The sequence below is a fragment of the Cibotium barometz genome, chromosome 51 (assembly GCF_041138505.1).
Source record: "Cibotium barometz isolate CiBa-2024 chromosome 51, ASM4113850v1, whole genome shotgun sequence".
Taxonomy (NCBI): Eukaryota; Viridiplantae; Streptophyta; class Polypodiopsida; order Cyatheales; family Cibotiaceae; genus Cibotium; species Cibotium barometz.
The window spans coordinates 21,745,392-21,766,649 of NC_141096.1; positions in this window are offsets into that span (position 1 = coordinate 21,745,392).

Genomic DNA, 21,258 nt, shown 5'->3' on the forward strand with positions numbered 1-21,258 from the left:
TAATTTTTTATTAATAAACCTTGTACATTTTCAACTCTTCATCTTATGTGAAATATGCACCTCCTTTAAAGAACTCCTCTTCCTTACATATGTCATACTTTTAATATTGCTCATAATTTTTTACTAATAAACCTTGTACATTTTCAACTCTTCATCTTATGTGAAATATGCACCTCCTTTAAGAACTCCTCTTCCTTACATATGTCATACTTTTAATATTGCTCATAGTTTTTTTACTAATAAACCTTGTACATTTTCAACTCTTCACCTCATGTGAGCATTTACTCATTTTTGGGTATTTTCTTTTTACAAGTTGGATTTATCTCCTCCCTACACATGGATTGATGCTATTGGTCCATAGGAACCTTAATTGGACCATAGTCTAAAGATTTCTGAAAATCTAGACCCTTAGGCTAAGGTTCTTTATAGCTATTTTCAATTAATTCCAATTGCACATTGGAAAATTCTTTTTGAATTTCTGTTTCAGGGGAACTCATCTGAATTAGAAGAGATATTTTTCTATCCAAAAATATTCAAAATCTGAATATTCTCTTTCTAGAATATTTTTCTCTCTCTAGGCTAAAACAGATAGAAACAAGGTCTTTATATTTCTGAAGAGGGATTGATTACAGGGAAAGATACTAGACATCAAAAAGGGGGTGGGGGAGGAATCTTACACTTTCTTTCTTTGCTTATTGACATTCTTGTGTTATTTTATTTCAGATTTATACCCTTCATCGTATGAGACATGGCAAAACATCGATTGTATTCTGGGATTTATAGATGTTTTGCATGGATCGATAAGAGAACAACAATACCAAGGTCGATGTGCAACAGAGCTAGCTCAATCGGGTATATTTTTTACTGATCATTTTTATCAGTTGTTGCTAGACAATGCTAACACACATGGTATTGCCACAAGGATAATAAAAATTTCTTTACGCATGCCTCTCACAGTTTTTGTAGACTTGTTTAATACCTTTCCAGTGAAGGTTTCAAAAACAATGTTCACAGTTAAAGCAACAAGTCTGGCATGCATGCCACAATTTTTGGATAAAGGTTGGGATAAGAAGACATGTAGTTCAGTGTTTTGTGAGGTTGTCCAACCTTCTATGCAACTGAAGTACATGAATGCATCACAAAATTTTATTTTTTCTTTTTATTATAAGCGCAGTCGAATGCTAGGCACAAAACTAGTCCCAATGGATCAAGATGAAGATTCTTTTGGTGCAGAAAATAAACTTCTTAATATTGATGTTGTTGAGAATGTGATGTGCTAGTCAATATCTCATTAAGACAATGTTGCTCCCTAGCTCAATTGCGCAATGACATTCTGTTTGAGACAGAAGGTTCTATTTCAAAGGACTTTTTATTTATCTACAATAAGAAGGTACACCATTTGACTTATCCTAGTCTCATTAAGCACTGCTATTAATTTACTTTACCCAATTGTTTCATATTGCTTTTTTGCAGGTGCTCAAAAGAAGAGAGAGTTCAATAAAATGCAAAGACATTGAAAATTTAAAAATTGAGATAACACAGACTCCATAAACAAAGGTATTATATTCAATAAAGTAAAATTTTGTACAGAAGTGTTTAATTGTATATATAGAACATATTCTTGACAACCATTTTCTATTTATCTACAGCCTGATCCAGAGGCTGCTCTACATGGTCCAAGCTCACCGTATCGTCTTTTTTTGGAGAATCTGTTTTCTGCTGCTCCATCCTGTCGTGTACAATCTCTTGGTGCTGCTCCATTGTCTCCTCTACTGCCCCTGGAGCATCTGTTTGCTGCTGCTCCATCTTCTCCTCATAACATCAGCAGAGCAGGTCCTTGTTCCTGTGGCTTCTCCTCATCAGCACTAGGTCCTTGTTCCTGTGGCACCACATCAGCATCATCTGTGTCATCAAGGTGTATGACACCTTCTCGGACTTTAGAGCTCTCACCCAACTCGACAGTAGCTGGTACAATAGGTTTGGGGGAGGCATACTTCAAAAACTTCCAAATTGTATCAGCTCTGAAACTATATACATAGTTCGAGCTGAAGCTATCTTCTCTCATCTGCAATGGCATATGATGATTTAGAACACTTTGTACCAATATCAATTATTTTGAAGCTAAATGAAAATTATTTTTTCTTACAAGGTCTGGCTGTCCTATCTCAAAATAGCTTGAAAGTATATATTTGGCATTGATCAGCACTCTCCAGCCCCGCGGCTACTTGAATCATCTTGTTGTGGTGTCTGTACAGTTGGAAAGATATGTTAGAAACTGTTAATATTTGAACAAAACAAAATTATTCAATAAGTTCAAAGGCATAGCATGAAATAGACATCAGTAGAGGGAACGACTTTCTACCTCTAAATCTATTGGCTCTATTGAATCCAAAAGATTGACATTAGGAGGACAGTGATCCAATGCATCTAGAAGACTTCTAATACAACTACAATATATATAATTCAGTTAGTGTGCATTAAATCAAAATAATGAAGTTTAAAGTTAAAAATAGCACACACACCACTTACAATTTCAGCTCTCTGTGTGTGTTTTTAAGAGAGTTGAATAAAAAGCATTGCTTCTGCTAGATGTCAATAGAAGCAAAGCTCCAGTGGTCACTGCGTAAGGAAAAAAGCATTAAGAAATCAAAGGCTACAAGAGATCTCAATCTTAAAGAAGAATCCCAAAAGAAGTGGTCACCCACATACTTGTTATGGTATGGAAGTAGCAAAACATCGACAACATCAAAATCGCAGTGTCTGAACCAATTGGAAATATCCATGGGAGTTTCCTTTGCATCTCTTAACTTGAAGGAAATGGCAGGACAATAATATGAACTGTATGCTATACAGCGTGGTTAAGCCAGCTTCTCATCATGCTGCATTGGACTAAACAATAATTAGGGTAGGGTGTAAAGGAGGTAAAAGAAGGATTGTTTTCCAAACAAATGTAAAATAAAAGACACTTACTAGAGCATTTGCAAGAATGATAGTATCTGAGCAATACTCATTCTTATGAGCCAATGCTGCCAAGCATAGTTTTGTCAAGTCAAAATTATTCACTGAAGTTTCATCCTCAATATGGACAACTATGTTAGGGCCCAGCTCCTGCAACCTTCTCTGTATCTGCAGCTCCATCTTTTCAGTCAATTTGAACTCACCAGGCTGCGCTAGTGTGCATCCAGTAGCAAAGTTTGATGCATCGATATGCACATGAAATATAAGGTCCCAATTAGGTGGTCTTAGAATTGGTGCAGTAGCCAATGCCTGCTTTAATCGATCATATGCTTCTTGGCATTCCTCAATGCATTCAAAGATAATGAGTAGCTTGTATAATGGCCTGGAGATTTCAGCATAGAATATTATGAAGCGGTGGTAATACCCAATGTGGCCCATAAATCTTTGTACACCTTTATAATTAGTGGGTGTGGTGGCAGTTCCAAGATCAACTTGACCTTGCTGTCATCCATGGATATACCGTTCTTGGAGACAATGTGTCCCAATATCACATCGTGTTTGACCCAAAATTGGCACTTTAAAGGGTTTAAGGATATATAATATAATCGACATCACTACAACACCTTTCTTAAACAAGCCAAATGGTTTTCCCATCACAAGAGTGTGTACACAGATCATCAATGAATATCTCCAACCACTTTTGCAAGTAGTCTTTGAAGGATGTGCACATTAATTGTTGGAATGTTGCTGGGGCATTGGTAAGATCGAAAGGCATGACTTTGTATATAAGCATCACCTACATTGTATTGAAGGTTGTCTTATGCTAGTCTTCTAGTTCTGGTGCTTAGACACCTAATTGTAGCCAGAAAATCCATCCAAGAAGCTGTAAGCTTCTTCACCATCCACTCTCTCCAAAACGTGTTCTGTATAGGGGCAATGGATAATGTTCTTTCCTAGTAGCTACGTTAACCTTTTTAAGATCGACACATACCCTACGTTTCCCATTCTTTTTTGGCACTATTATGATTGTTGACAACCAACCCATATGTTCTATCTCATAGATGAAATCCGCAAGAAGCAACAATGAGTTTATTGATTTCCTCCTTTATTTGCCACATATTTAGGATTCATCTGGTATGGTTTCTACCTGGTTGGTCTCGATCCTTCCATGATTGGGATTGTATGTTGCACCACCTCAGGTGGTACACCCTTCATCCACTTGTAATTCCAGGTGAAACAATCCTTGAACTCCTTAAGGAGAGTAACGAGCTCATTTTCTTCAACTGAAGTCAAGTCCTTAGCGATATAAATAGGTTTGGCTTCCTCCCCTGGTCCTACAATATCAACTTCCTTGACCTCAACTGGGCCATCGTATGATGTGGATAGCCCATCTTCCTTAATTCTTTTTGTCTGTCAGACCACCTTTTGTTCATCAATTGTGTAGGTTTTGAATTGGTCAGGTAGTGCTGAAAGCAAGTCTGGTTTATCCTCATTGTCACTCTTTGTTTGAGCCATAACTTTCTTGGCCTCTCGCCTAGCTTTTGCCAAAGCGTTGTTTCGTTTTTGGTACCTAGCTTTCGTAAGCTTAGGTGTTTTTGGTTCTTGAAGGATGACTTCCTCCTTATGTTTCCCTTCAAGTGATATCTTACTCAATTCCTCACCCCAATCCTTAAAAAACGTGTCGTGTACCTTCATTAGGGGAAGCTTGAGGTCTATAGGGGCCCTTTAAGATGCCATGTGATTAAAAGGTTATTAAGGAAAAGGGCCAATCATGTGATGCCATGTATACAAAAATGTTAGGTGATTAAAGGTGGTCAAAAGATTCTCTAGAAGATGCCTTTTTGTACTTTTCATTCCCAAAAAGTGGGGGGAAAAGTTTTTGAAATTTCGGACATCCATAACTTCTACATATGAGCTCAAAATTTGTCGGAGATTAGAGATCCAGAATCTACTCACTGAGTTCTTTCCATAGATATGTCACATGATATGGTTTTGCCCACTCAATTTTAAATTCAATTTTGGTGGGAAACTTTGAAATTCAAACTTCTAGCCATTTGAAGAATAAGAAGGTATCTAAAGTCAAAGAAACTTAACTTTTTAACAAAAAGTCATTAAAATCATAATATGGCAGCTTAAAGGGCCCCTATAGACCTCAACCTTCCCCTAATGAGTGGCTTCGAGGTATCTCAGCCCCACTGGGCATCCATAGGTTTTCTTCATAGTAGGGCATTTTGTCGAGCAATATATCATTTTTGCTTTCGCCATCTTCTAAGGCAGTGGGCGTTGGTACGGCCTTGTGATCCCAGTCCCTTCTATACTAGAGACCTCCTCTTCTGATTCCTCATCAATGGTTTGCCAATTGACCATACATATAGAGGTAGTGGGAACAATTCCAGATTCCACATATTAGGCTCCTCAGGGTTGCATCACTGAAATCTGGAGGAGGAAGTGATGTATACATTTCCGTTTCCTCTTCCTCTTTGGAATTCTCCACCATGGGCTCGCATATTTATACGGATGTGGTCCACTTAGCTGCTGTGACCGAATCATTACTGAACAATTGCCCTTCCATGGGGTGTGCTCTCCACGTTCTCAGATCTATATTTAAAATTTACGAATCCCTATGCACATTCACATGATCTAATGCCTGATCGTGCACCAATTTGGATTCCCTCATGAAGGGTCGTCTCAATATTATGTCATATGAGTCTGGTTGGCACAGAAAGTCCATTACTACAAATGTATGATGGTAGCAAAAGGTAAAGAATTTAAGTCTCACATTTTCTACAAGCCCAATGGGCCTTGAAGATGTTCCGTCTGCCATTTTAACGATAATATCTGCTCCTTTTAGATCAGGTTTTCCCTAGTTTTCCCAACACCGTTTTGTGATGATGCTAACCTCCGTCCCACACCATCAAGGATAGCTAGTGCCTGGTACCCATTATGATGAATTGGGATTGTAGCATTAGTGTCATCACTTTCATAATAACGCCCCAATTGATTAACCGATATTTTGATGACTTTGGTATTAATGTTCTCAAATGGAGGAGCATACTTGTTAATCCAAAATGGGATTAGCAGTGGTTTCTTGCTTTGTTGGGTTTTTGTTGAAGAAGCTAAAGAAAATGGATTGGGTTGATGTTATAACAGTGTGGCTGCTCTCTTTGGTGTTACGTGTGAAGTTCTTATCAAAAGAGGCTAGGGTTGTGTTGATGTAAAGGGATCTCTCTCTCTCTCTCTTATTAGAATATCACCACATGTCATCTTAAGGGTTATATGAGGGCTAAGGTTCAAAGGTCACTTATGCATGTAACTAAAGGGTAAAAGTCACCATCCTTGATCTATGGGGAGGTAGAGAAATTATAGGCTTTATGGAGAGAAGGTCTAGGCTACATCATAGGAGTGCTAACCTTGATTCAAGAAGGTCTAGGCTACATCATAGGAGTGCTAACCTTGATTCAAGAACACGAGTCCTCAGATCAATTCATGTATCAATGCCTATTTAAGAGGCTCAAAATGCTTAATGTAAACATCCTTGATTAGCCTTCCAAAACCTTTTGAATAAAAACATAGCTCTTTAGGGTTCCCTCAACATCTAAAAGAGCGTTCCCTACTATAAATCTAACATCTTGCTCGTTGCTCTGCAAGAGGCGCAGCTCGCTAGCACAAAAAACATAAGTTTGGTATTTCTACTTCAAGTGAAGTAAAACACTCTTAGGGTTCCCTAATTGGGTGCATAAGGTGCTCACCAAATTTTGAATCAAGAAAATGACTCTAGTAGTAGTGGCCACCACAAGTAAAAGTCTAGTCAGATGAAATCTTTGAAAATCGACGCCTAGAAGCATCTATGTTTGCATTTCTTGGAGGGGATGTGGAGTACACACACCCATTCTAGAAGAGAATTGATTAATGGTTGGTGAGATCCAAGCTTTTTTTTTAATTTTTTGCTCACAGTCACTAATCTAGTTAATTAACTCTAATCATGTGAGCTAATCTGAAGCTTTGGTTATTCAAGAGGCTATCTTTGGGGTCTTGCTATTGCATGCTATCACATTATTTCCTAAAACCCCCTTCATTTGATGTATCAATCTAGTTGATTAACTCTAATCATGTGAGTGAGTTAATCTGAAGCTTTGGTTATTCAAGTCTATCTTTGGTTATTCAAGTCACTAATCTAGTTAATTAACTCTAATCATGTGAGCTAATCTGAAGCTTTGGTTATTCAAGAGGCTATCTTTGGGGTCTTGCTATTGCATGCTATCACATTATTTCCTAAAACCCCCTTCATTTGATGTATCAATCTAGTTGATTAACTCTAATCATGTGAGTGAGTTAATCTGAAGCTTTGGTTATTCAAGTCTATCTTTGGTTATTCAAGTCTATCTTTGGGATTGCATGCTATCACATTATTTCCCAAAACCCCCTTCATTTGATGCATCAATTGCATCCTCCAATTCAAGCTATTTTTTAGTTATTAAGGGGGGATTTGCACTAATTAAGATCATTAGTATCAATTAAAGTTATTAAGGGGGGATTTGCACTAATTAAGATCATTAGCATCAATTGAAGTTGTTTCAAAGAAAATCGAAATCATTTGTAAAAGGACTAGACACTGCTTACTTTGAAAAATCAAAGAAGTAAGACCTTACCTCATGGCTACCTCAATGAATCTTAATAAGTTTGAAGGTCATAACTTCCACATATGGCAAACTAAAATCAAGTTCAATCTGATGAGGAAGGGTTTATGGAATGTTACTAATGGAAAAGAGAAGAAACCTAGTATGAGGGATGGTGAGGCTACATGGATAGAAAAAGACGAAAAGGAACTTGCAATTATTGCGTTGGGTTTAAGTGATAATCTTATTCATCACATAGATGGGAATGACACTTCTAATGAGGCTTGGAAAACACTTGATATTTTGTTCGGAGCACAAGCTCAAAAGTCAAAAATTTCTTTTCTCATTAAATTCTTGAGCTCAAAATTAATGTGGGATACTCTTTACCCACTCACTTATTAAACTACATGAAGAGCATCTTAACCTAGCTTGTAGGGATCAAGAAGACATTTGAAGAAGATGAAACAATTGCACTGCTTCTTAAAAGCTTGCTAGTTACCACACTCTTAAACCTACCTTCTCCACCAACACTAGTGGATGTGGAGGCTTCTCTACTTGAAGAAGAAAAGAAAATTAAGCAAAGTTAAGGACACTACTTCAAAGAGGAGGCCTACTTCAACAAATTTGGTTCATTCGAGAAGAAGGTTCTTTTAAAGGAACATACAAAGGACCCACCACCAAAGAAATAATGTGATTTCTATGGAAAAACAAATCATGTGGAGTCAGATTGCTTTTATAGGATCAAGGCTCAAAAGGACCTTTTATAGGAACAAGGATCAAAAGGACTATCTTGCAAGTAGGTCTCAAGTTGAGTGGGTAGATCATAATTGATAGCAAGTCTAGACTCTTGCTACACATCCATTCCATACAAAAAAATATCAGTTATAATGAGGACTCGAGAAGATCCAGATGTGAACTCTCACAAATTATAAGTATTTTGATCCATGTCTCCATGTGTTGCACAGGTTGTGTGGTCTCTAACTCAAATTTAACCAATAGCCTTGCCACACAAGGAGCTCTATTTTTTGAGCTATTAGATCTCTAATGGCCAACAATGTGGTTTTAAATGAGAAGACATGACTATCTAGATCTTCATCACTCTTTTACTTGAACTTTGTGTATTTTCGTGCCATTGCTATTGGTTGAAGTTGTTTTGCTTCACTTTGATCTTTATGTTTTTTATTTTGATGCGTTCGTTTTTCTCCACCACTGCCTTGTACTTCTTGAACTTCTTGAATTTTTTGAATTCCCTATTCTTGATCCTCTTGATCTTGGAACTCAACCTCCCTCTTACAACTTCTTGTTATTGTTGATCCTGCATTGTTAAAGCTAGAGCTAATTAGCATGTTATGGCTCACCACCATTTCTCCTTGGTTTGAACTGTCCTACATTGGCACATTGGTAATGCATTTCTCTTCATGAATGTCCATCATCCTCCACATGGCTTCCATATGAATAGCTTCTGAGAGCCCCTTGTCATTGCTCACGACTTCTATTCTCAGACACATTGATCCTATTCTCTACACAATTAGCTAGGCTAATCCCCTCAGTTCTTCTTGCATGTGCAAGTCCTCCTACCCTCTTCACTTATATACTCACAACAATAGCCAATTTCTAGTAGTCTTTCCTAGAAGTCATTCTCTTAGCTACCTAGTCCCCCTGAGTTAGAAAGCTCTCCCTAGCAAGATCACTAAAAGTGTCATCATCCGGTCAAAGACTCAATCATTCAGTAGTTCATTCAGTAGTACTGAACCACATAGCTGGCGTGCGTCATGCTTAGATAGGCTATCAAATTGTACCCAATAGGATAAGGGGTCAAAATATCCCCATCATGAGTGAATGCATTATTCTAGGGGACCTTTTTGTTGCCATATATATAGGCAGTGATGTGTGTGAACACACTTAGGACCGTCGGGGCACTTTTTCCCTCCTTAGGAGGTTTTTTCCCTCGGCTTGTACTAAGGAGGTTTTTTCCCCCGGCTTGTATGTACGCCCATCATTCTAGGGCTAACTTATCTTTGTACATTGACACAATCTAATACACTGTGTGTTGTGTGCATTCTTGCTTCTTCTTCTCCAAGCTTTGTGTGCTTTCCTACAACCCTAATCCCAACAATTTGTATCAGAGCAGGCCTCGACTCCCAGGGCTATGCCGCTATAGCACCCTCCAACTCACGTTCTCTGATTGAGGTGAGCTTTCACGAGCGCTTGCACGTCCCTATACTTTGCAGATAAGTCCATAGGGCTTAGCGTTCTCAGAAATTGCAGAGCTGAGGTCGTTTCGAGCTCTGTTTTTGCATTACAAGTTCTGTACAAGTGTTTTTCTCATTTTGTGCAAAAATTTTGACAGTGCAGTTTTCTGCAAAACAGGCATACGTATTCTATTATGGACCATGCTACATAGCACGAGTTGTTTTTTGTTCAGTCTTTGCTTCATTACAGGTAGCTTTTGCATCAATTTCAGTCAATGGCCATGGGTGATAATAGCAATGATGTATTTTGCATGTGCTGATGACAAATTGGACCGTGCTACATAGCACGAGTTGTTTTTTGTTCAGTCTTTGCTTCATTACAGGTAGTTTTTGCATCAATTTCAGTCAGTGGCCATGGCTGATAACAGCAATGATATATTTTGCATGTTGTCTGCCTGATGATGATAAATTGGATGGAGACAGCAACTACCCACTTTGGGCATACATGATGCAGCATGTTTTGGTTGCAAAAGGAGTGTGGAACATTGTGTAGGGTATGGATGTACGTCCAGGTTCTGTGGATGTAAGATCTGTTGAGGATGTTGCAGGTTCTAGCAGCTCTACTGTTGCTGCTGTTTTACCCACTGCTGAACAAGCTCGTTGGCATGGTAAAGATGTGCAGACTCATGCCTTGATTGCACTTTCTGTCAAACGTAACATCACTCCACATATTCGTTCAGTTAAAACAACAAAATAGGCTTGGGATATTCTAGCTGGTTTGTATGCAGGTCCTAAACGAGGCAAAAATCTCTTACCAGCGTAAAGAGATATAATCGAAGATTATGCAGGAAGATGATGACATGAATGTTTTTCTTGCTGAGATTAAAGATCTCAAGGAACAGTTTATTTCTGCAGGTGAGATTATTCCTGATCATTCTCTTGTGCAGACTGTTCTTGATGCTTTACCTGAGTCATATCAGGCTTTTGCTTCCACGTGGAGACTTGTTACTGAGGACAAACCTGATGTTGTCAAGTATGATACTTTAGTCAACAAGCTCTTGCAAGAAGTGCAGTCCAGGTAATAGGTAGCATGCAGTTGATTAGGCATTTGTTTGCTGCCCAGCAGAGAAGAAGTGATAAGGCGGCCCCTTCCACTATTTCTTCTCTTAGTAGGTCTGCAACTTCTTCTCCTTTCACAGGTAGCAACAATAGGTCTGAGAAGGCTCTTGATAAAGGCAAGAAAAAAATTAGGTGCAACTATTGTAAGGTACTTGATCATGTCATTAAGAATTGCCCTAAGCTAAAGGCTAAAGAGGCAAAGAAGAAAGAGTCAAATGCAGCCACAATAGCAGATGCTTCTACAAATGCAGATTCTGCAAATGTTGTGCAGGATACAAAATGGGCATTTAGCGTGTATTGCCAGTATGACCCATCTGTACATGATGCATGTTTGGCAGTTTCTGTTGACTCTGATGTATGGTATTTTGACCGTGGTGCTACAAAGCACATTATGTCGCATCGTGATATGTTCACTTGTCTTGAGGCTGTCCCTAATGGTATTTTGACAGTGGTGCTACAAAGCACATTACCTCGCATCGTGATATGTTCACTTGTCTTGAGGCTGTCCCTAATGGGAATACTGTCACATGTGCCAATAATGCTTCTTACCCAGTGAAGGGCGTTGGTAAAATTATGCTTACTTTTGTAAATGGCAGCATTTTCACACTTTCAGATGCTTTGTATGTGCCAGGGATAAAGAAGAATCTATTGTCTGTCTCTACGCTTGCTAGACTTGGACTTGTAGCCAAATTTGTGGATGACAGATGTACTGTTCATGATTTGACTTCTGGTGATACAATTATTGCATCTGGCACCTTGTTTCGTGGGCTGTATAGGCTCAATTCTTATGAAGTGTGTGGAAGATTCAGCAAATGCAGTTTCTGATGAAAAGGTAGTTTCAGATGCAAAACTATGGTCATCTGCACTTTGCTAGTTTGCTGCGTTTGCAGAAATTTGATATGGTTGCTTCATTGTCCCCTCTTGAGGCACCATTAAAACGTGTTTGTGAAGGCTGTATTTTGGGCAAAATGCAGCGTTCTATATTTCTAAAGGATGGTTCTGTGCGGGCCACTCGCAAATTGCAACTTGTACATAGTGATGTATTTTGGGCAAAATGCAGCGTTCTATATTTCCAAAGGATGGTTCTGTGCGGGCCACTCGCAAATTGCAACTTGTACATAGTGATGTATGTGGGCCTATGCAAACTTCGTCATTTGGTAAACACTTGTACTTCGTGACTTTCATTGATGATTACTCAAGGCATGCATGGGCATATCCACTGAAGGCAAAGTCTGAACTGTTTTTGTGCTTCAAACAGTTTTTGCTTATGGTTGAAAATGTATCCAATTGTACTGTGGGCACCCTCCGTTCTGATCGAGGTGTTTTGATCGAGGGGGGGAGTACATGTCTAAAGAGTTTGATGCATTTCTGGCTAGTCGTGGGATAAAACAACAATGTACAGTGCCGTATACCCCTCAGCAAAATGGTATTGCTGAGAGGAAAAATAGGTCACTTATGGAGATGGCACGATGTATGGTCAAGAGCCAAGCTTTGCCACATGCGTTTTGGCTTGAGGCTGTCATGTGTGCTGCATATGTACTCAATAGGTGTCCCACTAAGGCCTTGCAGTCTGTTACTCCATACGAAGCTTGGCATGGCAGGAAGCCTTCTATGGTCACTTGCGTGTCTTTGGTTGCTTGGCCTATGCTTTAGTGCCTGTGCAACAACATAGAAAATTGGATGATAAGGCTGTCAAATGCATTGTTGTTGGTTATAGTGCTGAGAGAAAGGGTTATAGATTGTATCATCCGCACTCAAAGCGTATCTTGATTAGTCGAGATGTTGTTTCTGTGGAAGATGCTGTGCAGCCTTTGTTATCATGTACCAAAGAGACAGGTGTGAGCTCACGGGATGTATTTGATACGTTGTTGCCTCTGTTTACAGGTGGGAATTCAAATGTAAGTCCTAATGAGGCAAATATTCAGCCTATGCAGATTTCAAACGACATCATAGATCAGCCTATTTCTGATGTAGATTTACAGGATGTAATTTATGAGGATAGGGCCGAAAATGAGCAGGCTAGAGGTATGCCTAAATGGTTGGTGCAAACCTTACGTGATAGTAAAATTGATGCACCTATTTCTAGTCGTACTCCTTCAGGTTTTGAGCTTGCCTCTTATGCATCAGATTGTTATGCTTTGGCTGTGTCTAGTATGTGTGAAGAGGAAGAACCTCTTTCATTTGATGAGACACAAAAATCAAAAAATTGATTGGCTGCAATGCAAAGTGAATATGATGCTATAATGAAGAATGGTACATGGTCTTTGTGTGATTTGCCTATTGGTAAAAAGGTCATTGGATGTAAGTGGGTTTTTAAGTTGAAACGAAAGCCAGATGGTAGTGTTGATCGCTATAAAAGGTTTATGCATAGCCCAGGGTCTCAGCATTAGAAGGCAGTTAAACGCATCTTTCGCTACTTGAGTGGCACCATACATCTTGGGTTGTTTTATCCCAAGGGGAGATCATTGCCATCAGATTTACATGCTTTTTCAGACTTAGATTGGGCTGGTTGCTATGACACAAGAGTGTCCACAAGTGGTTTTTATTTCATGCTCGGTAGCTCATGCATATCTTGGTTGAGCAAGAAGCAACCTACTGTGGCCACTTCTAGTTGTGAAGCTGAGTACAGGGGTAGCTTTCACAGCTACGGTTGAGTGTGTGTGGCTCAGATGGCTTATGGGGCTGACTTGGGTGTTGGACAGGAGTCTGCCACCTCTATCCACTGACAGCAGTCAGAGCACATTAGCAGTTGTGGCCACTTCTAGTTTTGAAGCTGAGTACAGGGGTAGCTTTCATAGCTACGGTTGAGTGTGTGTGGCTCAGACGGCTTATGGGGCTGACTTGGGTGTTGGACAGGAGTCTGCCACCTCTATCCATTGACAACTGCTAATGTGCTCTGACAGCAGTCACATCACATTAGCAGTTGTTGTGAGAAACCTAGTTTTTCATGCTCGCACAAAGCACATTGAGGTGCATTATCACTATGTCAGGGAGAGACTCTCAGCAGGAGAGATTAGCTTGGCATATGTGCCAACACAGGACAATCTCTCCGATCTTTTCACAAAGGTGCTTCCTCGTGATGAGAAGTTTGAAGCTTTCCGCAAAGCTTTGGGCTTGCTCCCCTTTCGACTGATCTACTTTGGGCATGGCACTTCCCTATACATGAGTGCCAGCTCTCATTCACACCATCACTCCCAGGGGGGATTTGTTGCCATATATATAGGCAGTTATGTGTGTGAACACACTTAGGACCACCGGGGCACTTTTTCCCTCCTTAGGAGGTTTTTTTCCCCAGCTTGTATATACGCCCATCATTCTAGGGCTAACTTATCTTTGTACATTGACACAATCTAATACACTGTGTGTTGTGTGCATTCTTGCTTCTTCTTCTCCAAGCTCTGTGTGCTTTCTTGCAACCCTGATTCCAACACTTTTGGAAGCTAATCTAGACATCAAGAGTACATTAAACTTCCCTCTAGACCACTGCTAGTAGAAATGTGCATATCGAGTTAGCTAAGTGAACTTAACAACATCTCATAGACATGACATATAACATACACCACAATAGACCATTGGATTGCATTTTAGATAGTATATATATGGCTAAAAATGATAGAAAGTAACATAAATATAAGAATATCTAAGTTCCTCATGCAATCCTTTGATGCTAATCTTATAAGTGTCCTTATTGAAAAGATGCAGGGAGGAAGAGAGCTTGAGCTCTTGCAAGCACACACACACTCACACAAACTCTAGAAGAGAAACACAAGATGAGAGGCTAAACATTTTTGTTGTTCTTTTTTTCAACAAAAAGATTCTAACAAAAGATAAGGGAAATACAACATAAGTGCTAAAGTACTATGTACATGCGGTCCATAATGTGAACACGCTAAGTGAGTGAGCTGGCAAGATAAGTATGCCATAACTCAGTGGTAAACTAGTAGCTAGTGTAGTCCAGTTGTAGAATTATTGGCAAAGATCTATCATGTCAACATCCTACCAAACACGCTAGTTATGTAAGTGGTGGAAACAGTCACCCAGGCATATCATAAGGGCCAGCTCGTGTTGAGCTTGACATCTCAACACTCCCCTCAAGCTCAACTCCATCTCTAAGACTCCAAGCATAGTCTGGAATCTGCAAAGCTTTTCTGCTCCTATGGTTTTCATGAAAATGTCACCTACCTGCTCCTTTGTGCTAACATACATGAGATCAATCTCTCCTTCTCGGACCCTCTCTATGATGAAGTGATAGTGGACCTCTATGTGTTTAGTCTGTGAATGAAAAATCGAGTTCGTATACTACTAAGGTTGTCACAATATATGACAGCCTGTTTGTCAACCTACAACCCCAAATCACCAAGTAGCGTGCGCAACCAAGATACCTCACATGCTGCCATTGCAGCATCCCTATACTCTACTTTGTACTTAACAAGAAAACTATTGGTTGCATCTTGCTACTCCCAACACCACTCCCAAAAGAGAACATAAATACACTCCTAGATCTCCTATCTATGATACTATTAGCCCAATATACATCGGTGTATCCAAACATCTACAACTTTGTACCAACCTCATAAAAGATACCATAGTCTACTGTGGACTTCACATAGCGCAATGTGTGCCTCACACCATCCAAATGTGGCTTCCGACGAGGAACTTGCATTAATTGACTCTGCAATCTAACTGTATAGTTCAAATCTGGCCTGGTGATCATCATGTAAATCAAGCTGCCCACTATCGTCCTCCTGTACATAGTGGGGTTCTCCAAAATCTCACCGACAACTACACTCAACTTTCCATTTGAATCTAATGGCAGAGAAATTGGTTTACAGCCAGCCATACCATGTTTGGACAACATGACCAATGCATACTGCCTCTGTGACAACCATATGCCTTTGGCCATCCTAATAACCTCAATGCCAAGGAAGTACCTCAGCTCACCCAAATCCTTCATGTCAAATTTTTGCTTGAGGAGACATTTCACACTCTCAACTTCCTCTCCACTATCACCCCCAACAATCAAGTCATCCACTTATGCTCTCGGTGCTTGTTTCAAGCCAAATAAATCTTTCTGCCAACTTGCATACAAAATCAGGGTGACCCACATCTTCATAACCTAGTGGCTGATCCGTATACACTTCTTCTTGCAAATAATCATGCAAGAACACATTCTTAACATCCATTTGCTGTAAAATCCATCCTTTTGATGTAGCCACCACAATAACAACTCTCATGGTTGCCATCTTGGCAATGGGGTTGAACGTCTCTTAATAATCAATGCCATAAGTTTGAGCATAACCTTTGGCAACCAATCTAGCTTTATACATGCTAATACTTCCATTTGAGTTGTGATTTATTTTGTACACCCACTTGCATCCAATAGCCTTCTTGTCCTCAAGTAATGGCACCAATGCCCAAGTCTCATTTGCATCCAATGCAACCATTTCTTCATCCATGGCTTTCTCCCAATCTAAATTCCCAATATCTTCTTAAAAACATGTGGGTTCAACATCTTGCGCACAACTTTAGCCATATATGCATAATGATGAGCGACATAATGATGTCAACCTGTCAACAGGTTTTCTAAATCTCTGTGACTTGCATTGTCCATGATCACTAACTGGCATTTTTGTAGCTTCTCTTGCCTTTCTTACACTAGGTGTTCTAATAGCTAGAATCCCAAGCTCATCTCCGAGCCACTAGACTCTCCATCAACATAAGAATGTCAAGCAAAAATGTCGGGCATACTAAGAGGCTCACGAACCTTCTCTTTGTCTTTTCGTGATGTACCGCGATTGCATTCTTATGGCTAGTATTTTGATGCAGCATGTCGCTCTATGGTCTATCAACAGACCAAACACAAGAGGACTCTCTGGGTCTAGTGAATAATAGTGATTGTTGACTTGCATTCTGTGCAATCATATTTCCAGTTACATCAACCCCAACGTCATCTTTTTAGCAGCATACCAGCTACTCATTTCATTAAACACAACATCTCTGCTATCCCTTAACTCACATGTAGTAGTGTTATACCATCTATATCCCTTTTGCTCAAAGGAATATCTAATACACACACATTTTTCTACCTTTGGATCCAACTTCATATGCAACTCATCTGGAATATGCACATAAGCTATGTATCTAAAAACTTTCAAGTGAGACGAATTAGGTTTCTTGCCACTAAACTTATCCTCTCACGTTACATCATGTATGGCTGCAATAGGAGTCTTATTCATAATATAAACTATTGTAGAAATAGCTTCAGTCCAATAGCTATGCGACATATTCTTCTCATGTTATCTCTACAATGTGCCTATTTTTCAGCTCAGCAACTCCATTTGGCTGTGGAGTGTATCTACATGTGAATTATCTCTGAATGCGACATATTCTTCTCATGTTATCTCTGAATGCGACATATTCTTCTCATGGCTAGTATTTTTCAGCAACTCCATTTTGCTCTGGAGTGTATCTACATGTGAATTATCTCTGAATGCCATTATTTCATAAAAAATCAGAGAACTCATTGGAGAAGTACTCTCCCCCTCTATCTGACCTCGTTTCACATGCTTTCATGTCTGCTTTTCAGCCATCACTCTAAAATTCTAAAAATGAGTGAAAACTTCACTCTTCTCCTCCATGAAATACACCCACACTTTCCTTATGTGGTTATCAATGAATGTTACATAATACCTGTAGCCACCAATAGACGTAGTTTTTGTAGGATCCCATACATCTGAATGCACAACATCTAGTACATTCTTGCTCACATTTTTTTCATGTGGAAATACATGCTTTGTCTTCTTTCTAAATTGACGTTCTTCACATACTTTCTACATAATACCATCAACCTTAAACTTAGGCAGTCCCTATCACAATTTTTTTAGTTTGCATAGACTTAATTATTTGCACATTTACATGCCCAATTCTCTCATGCCAAATTTTTGTATCTGCAACAACTCCTGAACCCTGTGCAAACATTGCCTTCACTTCAGGAATATTTACATTATAGTGTAAACATTCTGTCCACTCTAATCCCTTTTGCAACCAACCTGCACTTGTCTTTAAAGTCTTCTACATAACAACCATTAAGGTTAAAGTGCACCTACAAACCCTCCTCAATCATTTGGCCGCTGAAACCAGATTCTTTGTAATATTTGGAAGGTGAAGTACATCTGCAAGATACTTCACCTTACCATTCTGCATAGACAATGACATATTTCCAACATGGGCAATTGGATGAGTAGTATCATCCCCTGTTTCAACAAAGCCTGGCTTTTCAAGATTTTTCATATCCTTAAACCACTTGCCCCATGATTGATCATATGGTTCGAAGCACCTAAATTCACATACCATATATCATCATTGCATGTGGATACATCATTTTTCGACACAGCATTAAGCACATGTTGCATAACAAACAACCTTTCATTGTCCTCATTACTTCGGCTAGAGGACACATAAATATTTTGTTGCACTTTTCCACTTCTCATGTCATTTTGCTTCTTATAGCAATTTGCCTGCACATGCCCAGATTTTCCCCACGATAAAAATATCCTCATGTATCATTTTGCTACCTTTGCCAATTTCGATGACCTCTTTGACTCCCCTTGCCTCTAAACTTGCCTCTTCCACCCATGTGTTATTGTTGTGATTCATGGGAGTGTTATTGCTGACCATAATTTTGATTAACTATTCGGCCACCACCTTGGCCACGGCCTCAACCTCTACCTTGTCCTCTACTTACACTTGTGTAGAAGGCCTATTGCTATGAACTGCCTTTGTTTTGTACAGATTGGTCTTCACCCAAACTCTTTTCTTCAATGGAGTATTGACACTAAATCTATGAAGTTGGGAATGTTCTTTCGAGTCTGAATAGACATCTTGAATGCCTTGTACTGTGGCCCGAGACCTCATAGACATACTTCCACCTTATCATTATCATCAAGAAAAGCACCAATCGATGTAAGGGATTCCACAATGCCCTTGATATTCAACACATAATCATTCAGAGACATGTTTTTCTTCTCCATGGTATGAAGTCCATTCTTTAACTGAATCTTTCATGCCTTTGTGTTAGTTTCATACAACGTCACCAAGGTGTCCCGTGCTACCTTGGGTGACTTGGCATCTTGTATATGCCCAATCATGGTGTCCTATATACTAATAGAAAGCCAATACATGAATTTCCTTGATCCTTGATTCCAATCCTTGTATTCTTTACATCTGCAACAATTGGATTAATCTTCAGTATCTCTAGTGCCTCCTCATGTTCACCTTCAATGGAGTCCCAATAGCCTTTTCCTAATAGAAAATTTATCAATCTAAACCGCCGAGCATGGAAGTTGTTCTTGTCAAGCTCTCTGCAACAATCTAGTTAATTTGATCATTCAACATCTTATCTACAACACCAACTCACCAAAAATAACACTCTTGTTTGTCCTGCACAAACTGTTGTATTCTCCATAGCGATACTATACTGCACCCAAAATGTCACAACTAGTGACCTCAATTTACATACATACACCCAATGGTAAATGTAAGACCTCTTTGTAGTACACATAGTGTCTACACAACCAATTGCCCTTCCTGCAGTTCCAAAAACAGAAATCTAGAGAGAATCAAAACTTACCCATAGCGCATGTGCGAATGCCTGCGAATTGAAAAAGAGAGGTGAAGATGTGCCCGAAATGTGTTTCCAGCTGAAAAATTATATCCAAATATAGTTTCCCTCGTAAGTGAACCTAACAACAATTCATAGACATGACATATAACATACACCATAATAGACCATTGCATTACATTTTAGATAGTATATATATGGCTCAAAATTATAGGAGGTAACATAAATATAAGAATATCTAAGTGCATCATGCAATACTTTGATGCTAATCTGATAAGTGTCCTTATTGAAAAGATGCAAGGAGGAAGAGAGCTTGAGATCTTGCAAGCACACACACACACACTCACACAAACCCTATAAGAGAACATACAAGATGAGAGGCTGAACATTGTTGTTCTTCTTCTCAACAAAAAAGGTTCTAACAAAAGATAAGGGAAATACAACATAAGTGCTAAAGTACTATGTACATGTGGTCCATAATGTGAACATGCTAAGTGAGCGAGTTGGCAAGATAAGTCTGCCATAATGCAGTGGTGGAATAGTACCTGGTATAGTCTAGCTATAGAACCATTGGCGAAGATCTATCATGTTAGCATCCTACCAACAAACACGCCAAAGATGTAAGTGGCGAAAATGGTCACCCAGGCATATCATAAGTGTCAGCTCATATTGAGCTTGACATCTCAACCACACTTATAACCTTAATTGTGTCAACCCTCTGTGTAACCCCTTCCCTACCTAGCATTGAGGTTATAAGGGTCCTTATGACCTCAATTGTGTCAACCCCTTCACCACCTAGCATTCCCTCTTTGCTCTCCACCATGATACTTATTGTAAATGTTGTTATAATCAAGATTCCTCGCTTTAGCTCACGATGTTTCAATTTCTAGTCAAGAATAGTTGTTGGCACTCATTGGTCGCGTGAGAACTATCGGACATGTTCTCCTGCCAAATAGAAAGTTTGAATTAATTATAGGACTGCATCACCCTACTCATAGTTACAATCATCACCCTACTCATAGTTACAATCATCACCCTACTCATAGTTACAATCATCCACAGGTATATGCTATATCAATTAGAGGAGGAGGAGGAGTGGGAGTTCTAGCTCCTACGCCCCTAAAGACCCATCCCATTCCAACTGAATCATGTATCATATATCACATGTGGGTTATAGGTTCAAAACTAGCATCCAATTTATGTGGCAGAGGTATAGCTACAACACTAGTAGCCAAGAAACCTCCAATTCATGTGGAAACTAAGCCGTATGGACCTAGAGAAAGAGAAGGAAAAAGAAGAAACTCTAGAGTTTGGAGTGTGTTGAAGGTAATGCAAAAATTGAGTGGGTAGCCTTTGAGAAAGTACATGATGCTTTGCATGTTAATGATGATCTCACAAGGATTAGATCATTTGGATTCACCCTTAGAGCATGGGTTAGCCAAATGGTTTTGAACCTTGGAACCTAAGGCTAAAGTAAGGGTAAATCAACTTACAAAGATTTAAAATGAGTCTTTTTTAATTCCTTATGCCAAATTTGGTGCCAAGTGGAGTGCTCAATAAACCAACTCACAACACTCTAAAGAAGCAAAGGGAATAAGAGACTATTTGTGTGTGAATATATCAATAGGGCCAAGTATCTCCATAGCAGGTCAAAGCCTAAAGAGAAACCTAACTAGAAACAATTGATTTCACTCACTTTAGGTGGTTTACAAAGTGAAATTGCACGATATGCTATATGTTGGAAGACACAAGA